At 35.8% G+C, this 11,606-nt stretch overlaps 1 non-coding gene across 1 annotated transcript; it reads right to left on the minus strand.

The window, feature by feature from the left end:
• Nucleotides 1–10,945: 10,945 nt before the first annotated feature.
• Nucleotides 10,946–11,051, minus strand: LOC128057051 (U6 spliceosomal RNA). Its single transcript, XR_008200243.1, has one exon. It is a non-coding gene; the product is annotated as a U6 spliceosomal RNA (small nuclear RNA).
• Between the last annotated feature and the right edge of the window lie 555 nt (nt 11,052–11,606).

Raw genomic sequence — 11,606 nt, forward strand, 5'->3', positions numbered from 1 at the left:
CAGACTTCAGACAAATAAGGACAGGAAAATGTAACTATAGGCAATATAGGAAAGAAAGATGAATTAATTAAAATATTCCCATTCTGAATAACATAACTGAGGAGCAGAAGATAATCTAGCATCTTAAAACATAATGAGAAGAAGAGTAAAGACCATATATCTGAAAATAGAGAGCACACAGAGTTTTGCTGATGGAACATTCAACCCTGCCTTTGCTCTTTGCATGTAAAACCTCATTTGACTCTCCTAAATACCTGAAATGTAAATGTAGCTATCACCATTTCACAGATGAGGCAACTGTATATCAAATGGATTAGACAGTCTCTCTTAAGCCATAGCACTTCCAAATCCTCTAACTCTTATTCAAAACCAATTGAGCTAGCTTCTTAAGTATATGGACTTTCTTCTATACCACTTGGATCTAGAAATGCAGTGAAATTTAAAAGTGATGATATTTCAAGTGATTGAATTGAAATTCCTGCATTTACATTTTAAGAAATAAATAAGACACATATTATAAAATTAACTATACTAATGTTAACAATTAAGTGGGTTTTATTATATTCACATTGTAAAATCATTTTCATTATATTATTCCAGAAATTTTCTATCACATCAGAAAGAAACTCCATTATGTTAGGTTTACTTTCTATTTCACCCTTCTTCCAGCCTCAGAAAACCATTAATTTAATTTCTGTTTATTAAATTTGCTTAATCAGAATATCATATATATGCTGCTGCTGCTGCTGCTAAGTCGCTTCAGTCGTGTCCGACTATGTGTGACCCCAGGACGGCAGCCCACCAGGCTCCGCCGTCCCTGGGATTCTCCAGGCAAGAACACTGGAGTGGGTTGCCGTTTCCTTCTCCAGTGCATGAAAGTGAAAACTGAAAGTGAAGTCACTGAGTCATGTCCAACTCTCAGCGACCCCATGAACTGCAGCCTTCCAGGCTCCTCCGTCCATGGGATTTTCCAGGCAAGAGTACTGGAGTGGGGTGCCATTAGGGCTTAATAATATTCTATGATATGAATGTCTGTTTTGTTTAGCTGTATGTCCACTGATGGAAATTTCTGTCAGCTCTTTTGTTGTATTGTTTAGTCACTAAATCATGCCTGACTCCTTTGAGACCACATGGACTGTAACCTACAAGGCTCCTCTGTCCATGGGATTTCCTAGGCAAGAATATTGGAGTAGGTTGCCATTGCCTTTTCTGGAGGATTTTCCTGAACCAGGGATTGAACTCAGGTCTCCTGAAATGTCTGGCAGATTCTTTACCACTGAGCCACCAGGAAAGTAGCTCCATTATTTTACTTTTATGAATAAAATCATTCATACTATAGACTTTCATGTAAGAGTTCTTAATATCTGTCTTTTTGGTTTTTTGAAATATATAATTAGGATTGAAAATTCAGGGTCATATGGTAAGTCTGTGTTTAATTTTTTGAGGTACTGACAATTTTCCACAGAAGCTGCATCCTGCCATACATATATCCATGCAAACACTTGTTATTTTCCCTTTTTATAAAATTATTAGTATTGCAATCTTATTAGTTTTGAAATGGTATTCATGTTGTATCCTTCATCCTTGCTGAATTTATTTACTGGCTATAAAAGTTCTCCATTTTTAGTTGGTTCTTTGTTGATTCTCAATTGTTAAGTCATGTCTGAATATTTGCAATGCCATGAACTGCAGCACACCAGGCTTCCCTGTCCATCATCAACTCCTGGAGCTTGCTCAAACACATGTCCATTGAGTAAATGATGCCATCCAACCATTTCATCCTGTCACCCCATTCTCCTCTTGCCTTCAGTCTTTTTCAGCATCAAGTCCTTTCCAAAATGCCAGGTCTTTATATCAGATGGCCAAAGTATTAGAGCTTCAACCTCAGCTTCAGCCCGTCCAATGAATATTCAGGATTGATTTCCTTTAGTATTGACTGTTTTGATCTCCTTGCTGTCCAAAGAACTCTCAAGTGTCTTCTCCAACACCACAGTTTGAAAATATCAGTTCTTTGGTGCTCAGCCTTCTTTATGGTCCAACTCTAACATCTGTACATGACTAGTGAAAAAACCATAGCTTTGACTCTATGGACCTTTGTCAGCAAAGTGAGATCTCTGCTTTTTAAAATGCTGTCTAAGTTGGTCACAGATTTTCTTCCAAAAAGCAAGTGTCTTTTAATTTTGTTGGTACAGTCACAGTCTGCAGTGACTTTGAAGCCCCCCAAAATAAAATCTGTCACTGTTTCCACTTTTTCCCCTACTATTTGACATGAAGTGATGGGACCAGATGCCATGATTTTCATTTTCTGAATGTTGAGTTTTAAGCCAGCTTTTTCACAACCTCTTTCACCTTCATCAAGTGGCTCTTTAGTTCCTTTTTGCTTTCTGCCATTAAGGTAGTATCATCTGCATATCTGAGGTTGTTGACATTCCTCTCAGTAATCTTTAGGGTGTTCTGTATCTGCAAGTAGAAATAGTTTTACTACTTTGTTTCCAATATGGAAACATTTCTTATGTGGCTGAAGGTATAATTACAAAGTAAATGAAAGTTTCATTTGATAAAAAGATTTTTCATAATTTTTAGTAAGATAAAATATTAGAATTTGACAACATAGGTTTTTTTGGTTTGTTTGTTTTTTTAACAGATAAAGCCTATGTATATGATTTAACGTTGCTTTCTAGTCCTGGTGCTGGATGCAACTGTTTGATTACCATATTCCTAAAATATAAACTAAATATCCTGTAACATATAACAGAAGACCAGTACTATAATTAATTATATATCTATATAGAAATGATGTGTTTTTGCAAAATAGGGCAGGCTAAAAAGGAAATAGAAATAATAAATTCCATCAAACATTCCCTTTTTTATTCTCCATTGAAGAGCATGCTCCTTTATGTACACTTTTCTGATAATACAACCACTTAGAATTTGATTCATAAAAGAATTTAAAGAATTTTAATGTGGTCCTATGCATGAATAAAATTAGTCAATGAAATCAGAATCCTTTTGGGCCCCCAAACCTACACTATTTGACTCCATTCATCTCCCTTTTATCTGTATATCCCTCAGTCTCAGACTCCACTGGGTCTGGCCTGATGACAGCACAGTATAATTTCAATTTAATCAGTTAACATTATAAACTAAAATAGAAAATCTGTTTATATTATCTCACCTTTCATTTTACCCTAATTTGTATACTATGAAAAGTTTTGCCCTTACCAGCAACCCAAGAAGAAGGAAAAATGTGAGAGAAATATTCAATGTCTTTAACAGGAAGACTGGCAACAGTAAAATTTATTTTATACTATGAAACATAGTACCATATATAAGCATTTGGTATTATTTAAATTAAACAGTAAATAATTTTTAAGATGTTTTCAGCACTCAGTTCAATATACCCTTCTATAATGAGTGTACAATATACCTGTCTTAGTCCATAAAATCTAATTTGTTTAAGATGAACAAAAACAAGTTAGAGAAATGCTGATTTTTTCCTCAGTAAGGAAGTTATTTAGAATAAATTGAAATCTTCAGTAATATGAATCAGAGTTTCTCATCACAGAATATGATCCAAAATAGATTGTAATGTTATTTCCTTGACTTATACAAATGATTGTTCAATAATTTATTCTTTTATCTTATATAACTGAGAGTCTGACAAATGTCGGCACTTGTATTAGAGCAGTTGATCAGAAATTGCATTTCTCCTGGCATTTCTGACGTTTACAATTTTATAGACATAGGCAACAATTACATACAGGATGGTGGTAAATATTATGTGAATCTATAGAAGTTTCTTACAAAGTGTATAATCATGAAACTAAACCTTACCTGAGATCCAGTGAAAGATTTCCCCAGGAATTCATACTTAAATTCAACTTTGAAGGGGATTAATATTCAAGCTGTATGTGTGCATGCTAAGTTGCTTCAGTCCCGTCCAACTCGGTGTAACACTATGGACTGTAGCCCACCAGGTTCCTCTGTTAATAGGATTCTGCAGTCAAAAATACTGAAGTGGGTTGTCTTGCCCTCCTTCAAGGGATCTTCCCTATCCAGGGATAGAACCTGCATCTCCTGAATCTCCTGCATTGCAGTCAAATTCTTTACTACTGAGCCACCGGGAACGCCCCAATATTCAGGCCACAGAGACTATAAAGAAGGCAGTTAACACTTTAGCTAAGACTCGTAACATTATTCACAAAGGTCATCTTCAACTATGTTCTATTTATTATTCTAAGTAACCCATTAAAACATCTATACCTGGGAGGAAAGCACAAAAGATCGATTTGTTTCCTTTGGGGTAGATGATAGGAAAGGAGGAAAAGAAATTGTTATTTCTTCAAACAAGAGAGAAATTGTTCTATCTTGACTTAGGAATCAAAGTCAACAGCTGGGACCCGATTAGTGTGATTAGTGTGAAGTCACTCAGTCGTGTCTGACTCTGCGACCCCATGGACTGTAGCCCACCAGGCTCCTCTCTCCATGAGATTCTTCAGGCAAGAATACTGGAGTGGGTTGCCATTTCCTTCTCCAAGGGATCTTCCCGACCCAGGGATCAAACCCAGGTCTCCTGCATTGCAGGCAGAGGCTTTAACCTCTGATCCACCAGGGTCCTGATTAGATGCTTTCAAATAGGCTGCACAGGAGACCATCTAAGTTCTATGGCATTCTGGGAGTTAGCAAAGAAGATGGTGGTAGAACATGATCAGTGACATTGAGAACAGACAATGCCTTCTTCAAAATTTCACATAAAGCATGCCTATGATGCCACCATCCACATAACGTGTATCAGTGAAGGCTTTGAAGTCTCCCTTAATATGGCAATTGATATCATTATGAAATGGTAAAAGAAAATACCCCTAGGACACTGTTCACTCTATTTTTGATATGTCTAGCACACATGCATTTGAGTTACTACAAAATACAGAGTCTGTAAGCGAGTACCTATGCCTGCATAATATAGCATGTTAAAGTCCTCTTAGAAATTATCCTTTAAGATCAAATAGACCAAATTTATATAATTTAATCCAAAAAATCCACTTATTAAGAGGTGGAGTAGAAACATGAATGCACAACTCATAAAAACCATAAGAAACAGGTTTCTTTTTTCACAATATTTTTGGACTATTTGGTAAATTACAATAGATTGATTTAGCCTAATACATGGGGAGAAGAAAGAATCACTGTATTAGTGAGGGTTCTCAGAACAACAAGAACCGATAAGTGGCTGTTAGTTTGTAGGCTGTATTTGCAGTAATCTGAAGGCTTAACTGAAGCAGAATATCTACTTTTAGGTTGGCTTACTTACATAGCTTTTGTCAGAAGGCCTCAATCCTTTTCTAGTTATCAGCAGAGGGCTCAGTTTCTTGCCACATAGACTTCTCTACATGACAGCTGAATTTCACTAAAGTGAATGATCTGAGAGAGTAAGAGACCAATCAAGATAGAAGCCATAACATCTCATACAATCTAATCTCAGAAGTGACACAACCCACAACATATCTTCTTCCATATGCAACTGGTTATGTGGACTCACTCTGGCACAATGTGGAAGAAACCACACAAGAGTGTGAATATCAGAAGGTGATGATCATTGGTGGCCATCCCAGAAGACAGCTAACACAGCAGATGTGAGGCCTTAAACACTTTAGTTACCTTGTGATATAATTTGTTTATTCATGAACAGGTTAAACAGCAACACTGACTCATCAGTTTTAATGAAGTTATGTAAATGCTATGTAAGAATCCATACTTATATTGTTATATATGTATTTAACACTTGCAAAGAATTTTTATTTCATATAAACACATAATATTGGACTACATCTAGCCTGAATTTTGTAAGTATATTTTATTTATCAATACACAATAAATATACTCTATTATATATTTAAAGTAATTATATGATCAGTTAATTTGAAATAATACTTTTTATAGATATGTTTCTATACTCAGCTGAAATCATCTTTTTATACTATTAACTTCTTTTGGATGAAGCATCATTTTATTAATATTTGCATAGAATTTATTCTGTTGTCTTTCCCTGTATCATGACAGATATTTGTCAAAGAAATGAATGGCCTGGCAAATAAATGAATGAAACTTTTTTTTATACATGATTTACTATAAATCAGTGTTGCACCAGAAAAGTTTTGATTTTCAGTGTACCAAGGGGATTTAATTTTTTCTTTTCTCTACCCTTATGCAGCAGTTGAAATACAGAGATCCTAAGGATAACCAGAAATGCTTCAATGCATTCTCCTGGGCGTTACTGGCTCAACATGTAACTCTCTTTCTACTCTGACCGTGTTCAGAAATGAGTGACAGAAATTCAAGAGGCAGGAAGCAGACAATTGGAGATCATTTTTACTTGTTACACTGTTGAGGCTGTTTGGAGGGCATAACTCAGATCTTATTAAAGGGCTTGCTAACACTGCCTGAATGGAGACTATCTTCCCAAACTAAGTCAAGTCATGTCCCAGGAACCTTAATGCTGGGCTGAGAATGGGCAAATTTTCTTCTGCAGTAGGAGTCCAGAAGATGGATAAAGAAAGATGCTGAGCCAAAGAGCTCAGTTTCTCTCCTGAACTCACAAAAGCAATGAGTCATTCCTTTCTCCTGGGGAAGAAGAGTAAGGAAAAGTTTTCCCTGTGACTCTAATCAATCTTATCACATGGAAATGTGAAGCCACAAGAAATGAGTTCCTTTCCCCAAAATTTTTGATATCTTTATAAAAATAAATTATATAAGTTCTTTAAAATGAAAAGGGCATGAATCAGTTTTTATAAGTCAATTGCTATTATATCACAGTTTCAGAAAATACTCAGAAATGTTAGTACAGATGGAAAGTACATTTGTGTTATAATTTTCCTTCCTGTTGATAAGTTCAGTTCAGTTCAGTCGCTCAGTCATGTCTGACTCTTTGCGACCCCATGAATCTCAGCACGCCAGGCCTCCCTGTCCATCACCAACTGCTGGAGTTCACTCAGACTCATGTCCATCGAGTCAGTGATGCCATCCAGGCATCTCATCCTCGGTTGTCCCCTTCTCCTCCTGCCCCCAATTCCTCCCAGCATCGGAGTCTTTACCAATGAGTCAACTCTTCGCATGACGTGGCCAAAGTACTGGAGTTTCAGCTTTACCATCATTCCTTCCAAAGAAATCCGAGAGCTGATCTCCTTCAGAACGGACTGGTTGGATCTCCTTGCAGTCCAAGGGACTCTCAAGAGTCTTCTCCAACACCACAGTTCAAAAGAATCAATTCTTTGGCACTCAGCTTTCTTCACAGTCCAATTTTCACATCCACACATGACCACCAGAAAAACCATAGCCTTGACTAGATAGTGAACTCTAAATTTCTCATTGTAAATGATCTGCCAATTTATTTGACCCAGAAATTATTTGCTTGATGTATTTTTCTATTTCTTTTATTTTATAATTTTCCCTGCAGATTTTTTTTTTCTTTCTGTGAACTTTGTATTGTGCCTTTCCCACTTTCATGGTATGCCATCATGAATGTTCCAGAAAGTCACTATCTGCTGTGACACATCCCTATAACTGATATGTACAATTACCATTTTTTCTTTTTTTTTCATTGTTTATTTCTTTTTTATTTTTTAATATAAATTTATTTACCATTTTTATTAATGTCATGTAGAATTATTAGGCAGTGATACAGAAACATACAGGTAGTATTTGTACTTGTTTTTTCTAATTGAGACTGTCTTCAAAAATATTAATAATTTAACAATTTAGGAATAATTTAACATACTTACAAGCTATTAGATCTTTTAAACATTGCACAAGATACTTTCTGTTTAAATATTTCCCATTACAATTTTCCTTTCTCTTTTCCAAAGGAAAATATTGCTAATTTGGAGGGAGAGAGATACATTAAAATAAAATCTTTCTCCTCTCCTTAGATTCCTTTATGGATTTGATTGATTAGGAAAAATAATCTGTCAATAATATAAAATGCATGACTATTTCAATCATTGTTTTTAACACTAGCTGTTTTATTAAGGAGATTTTTTAAAAATAATTAACTATCTGGGTGTCACTGGATGCTTGACATTGTCAGAACTCATGGATTGCTTCAGATGCTCACGCATGATTTTTAAGTCTGCTTTCAATATAAGGAATATATGTCTAAATGCTAATTAACAATAGGGGTTATTGACCTGAAAAAGTCCTATCTTAACGAAGCATTTAAAAGTTCTTCCAATGTTATTTCCAATTCTTCATCTTTATCCTTAGAAATAAACTACAAACTACTCTCTCCATAGGTCTCACAATGTTTTCTTCTAGCTCTTGTGCCAATAAAAGTATTTATAGATACCAATCTCTATCTATCCAATCCCATTACTCATTTAATTCTTAATTTTATTTCATGGGAATTTCCTTTGTTTTTCTTTTGAAGAATACACTTATTGCATATTTAAGTTGTTATTGGTTCATCTATACCATTTGATCTGTTAATAAATAATGTTGGTATATATTCTGTAGTCTGCAGTTACCATCCACAATGATTTTGCTGACAAAGCTCTGTATAGTCAAAACTATGGTTTTTTTCAGAAGTTGTGTACAGATGTGAGAGTTGGATCATAAAAAAGGCTGAGGGCCAAAGAACTGATGCTTTAGAATTGTGGTGCTAGAGAATACACTTGAAAGATCCTTGGACAGCAAGGAGTTTAAGCCAATCAATCCTAAAGGAAATCAATCCTGAATATTCATTGGAAGGACTGATGCTGAAACTCCAATAGTTTTGTCACCTGCTACAAAGGGCCACATCACTGGAAAAGACCCTGATGTTGGGAAAGACTGAAGGCAAAAGGAGAAAAGGCAGAAGAGGATGAGATGGTTAGATAGGATTACTGACTCAACGGACATGAATTTGAGCAAACTCTGGGAGAGAGTGGAGGACAGGAACACCTGATGTATTGTAGTCCATGGGGTCACAAAGAGTTGGACACAACTTAGTGACTAGACAATAACAACATATACTCTTTATTTTCACTTATGATTAATGATTTATTTTTCAAAATTATGCTACATAAGTTATGACACACATAAGTCTAAAAGATGAACAATGAGAGAATGAATGAAAGTGAAAATGAAGTGAACACCATTCAGTTGTGTCCGACTCTGCAACTCCATGGGCTGTACAGTCCATGGAATTCTCCAGCCTAGAAAATTGGAATGGGTAGCCTTTCCCTCCTCCAGGGGATCTTCCCAACCCAGGGGATCAAACCCCAGTTTCCCTCATTGCGGGCAGATTAATTACCAGCTGAGCCACAAGGGAAGCCCAAGAATATTGGAATGGGTAGCCTATCCCTTCTCCAGTGGATCTTCTCGACACAGGAATCAAACTGATGTCTCCTGCATTGCAGGTGGATTCTTTACCAACTGAGCTGTCATAATTAGCAAAATATAAATCCAGATTTCTATCCAGTGATAAATAAGTAGAAGATAGATGCACATATTCAAAATAGAGAAGGCAGGATCAAGACAGCAGAGTAAGAGGATCCTGCTCACCTCCTTCCATAGACACACCCAGTGTGTACAGTGTAAGAAAACAACTCTTTCTGAGGACACCTGAAAACTAGCAGAATAGCTCTTCTACAATTTAGGGAACAAAAACAAACAAGCAAAAAGCATCCAGATGGGTTTAAGGGTACAAAGATACAATCTACTCAGGACCCACACCCTAGTGAATGACCCACAAGTGAAAGGCAATATTCCAAACGCTGATGTCTCTCCTAAGGAGCAAATGCTTTGAGACTCACATTGAGCACTCGAGCCCTGGGGACCAGTACTGGGAAGATGACCTCCCTGGTGTTAAAAACAGCAAGCCTTATATCCAGAAGAGCCAGACGGCTGTAACAAATCAAGACTCCACTTTTAAAGGGCTTGCACACAAGTTCACTTTCTATGCATCTGAGCACAGGGACAGTTCAGATTGAAAAGTGCAGGTGCTTTAGCTGGTTTATCAAGACTATCCCACCACACAGCAAGTTCTGATGCCAGTCACACCCCACCAAGGTGGCAACACCCAGTGTGCACTGGCTTTTGCCAGTGTCCAGCTCCTACCTTCATGTACAGCAAAGCAGTAGTCCCCAGTGTACCTTGGGAGGGAAAAAAAGCACTCTATGCCTGAATCAGCTCTAGCCCTCCTATCAAAGTCACTAGGTATACACAGCCTGTATAGGGACTTTCCTACACAAGGACACACCTTCCTGGCTGGGAGAGGAACTCTTTTGCCTAATTCATAGAAAGAAATATAGACAGTCAAACAAAATTAGAAGACAAGGGAAACAAAAGAATAAGATAAAAATATCAGGGAAAAAATTATGAAAAAGAGAAAAATACTTGACTTGATAAAGAGTTTAAAGTGCCAGTCATAAAGACGTTCACTGAACTCTGGAGAAGAATGGAGAAGCATATTGAAAACTTTCATTGAAGAACCAATGAATGCTGTAGAACCAAAAAATTGAAATGAAAACTGCACTAGAGGAAATCAATTGGTGATAAGATAATACAGAAGAATGTGTAAAAAAAAACCTGGAAAATAAAAGTTTAAATTACCCAGAACAGTTTAAATTAAAATATCAAAATGAGAAAAAGATTTTTTTAAAATTAGAATAGTTTAAGTCTTTGTTTGTATGTTTTTTAAATCCATTCAGCTAATCTATGTCTTTGATTTGAGCATTTATTCAGTTACATTTACAGTAATTAATAGGCATGTACATATTGCCATTGTATAACTTGTTTTCTTGTGGTTTTATAATTTTATTTTTTATTCCTTTCTTCTTTTTTGTACTCTCCTCCCTTGTGAATTTATGACTAGCTTTAGTATTTATACTTTATTTGGATTCCTTTCTCTTTTGTATCTGTGTATCTCTTACAGATTTTTGGTTTCTAATTATCATGAGTTCTATAAATAAAACATATGAAATGCTTCACAGATTTGCTTGATTTCCTTGCACAGAGGCCGTGTTTATCTTCTCTTTACCATTTCAATTCAGTAAATGTGCTGTGGAATCTAGCACTGAAGGGTTTACTTACGTTAATTTTGAGTGAACAACGTGAAACTCAAAACAATGTGAGTTAGTGAACTGTTTCTACTTCAAAAGTCACCACTTTAAGACTTAGTGTCTTGAGAAGACAATAATTGTGTATTTTTGACCAGATCTTGGTTATATTGTATAATAACTGAGTTGATATTTGTGTAAAACAAGAAGCTATGGAGTGAGAGAAATATTTGTAAACAATATATCTGATAAAGTGTTATTATTCAAAATGTGTAAGAAAGTTGCATAATTCAACAACAAAAAATAATATGGCTTTAAAATGGCCAAAGTACATGAATAGATAATGTTCAAAGAAGACATCTAGAACACGAAAAATACTCAACATCTCTAATCATCAGGGAAATGTAGATCAAAACCTCACATCTGTTAGGATGGCTATTACCAAAAAGACAAGAGATAGTAAATGTTGCCAATAATTTGGAAAAGAGAAAACTGTGATACTGTTTATTCCTGGCAGAAATATAAACTTGTATTTTCACTATGGAATACAAGATGGATGGTGGTCCAAGTATT

This window comes from Budorcas taxicolor, chromosome 11 (genome assembly GCF_023091745.1).
Source record: "Budorcas taxicolor isolate Tak-1 chromosome 11, Takin1.1, whole genome shotgun sequence".
Classification (NCBI taxonomy): domain Eukaryota; kingdom Metazoa; phylum Chordata; class Mammalia; order Artiodactyla; family Bovidae; genus Budorcas; species Budorcas taxicolor.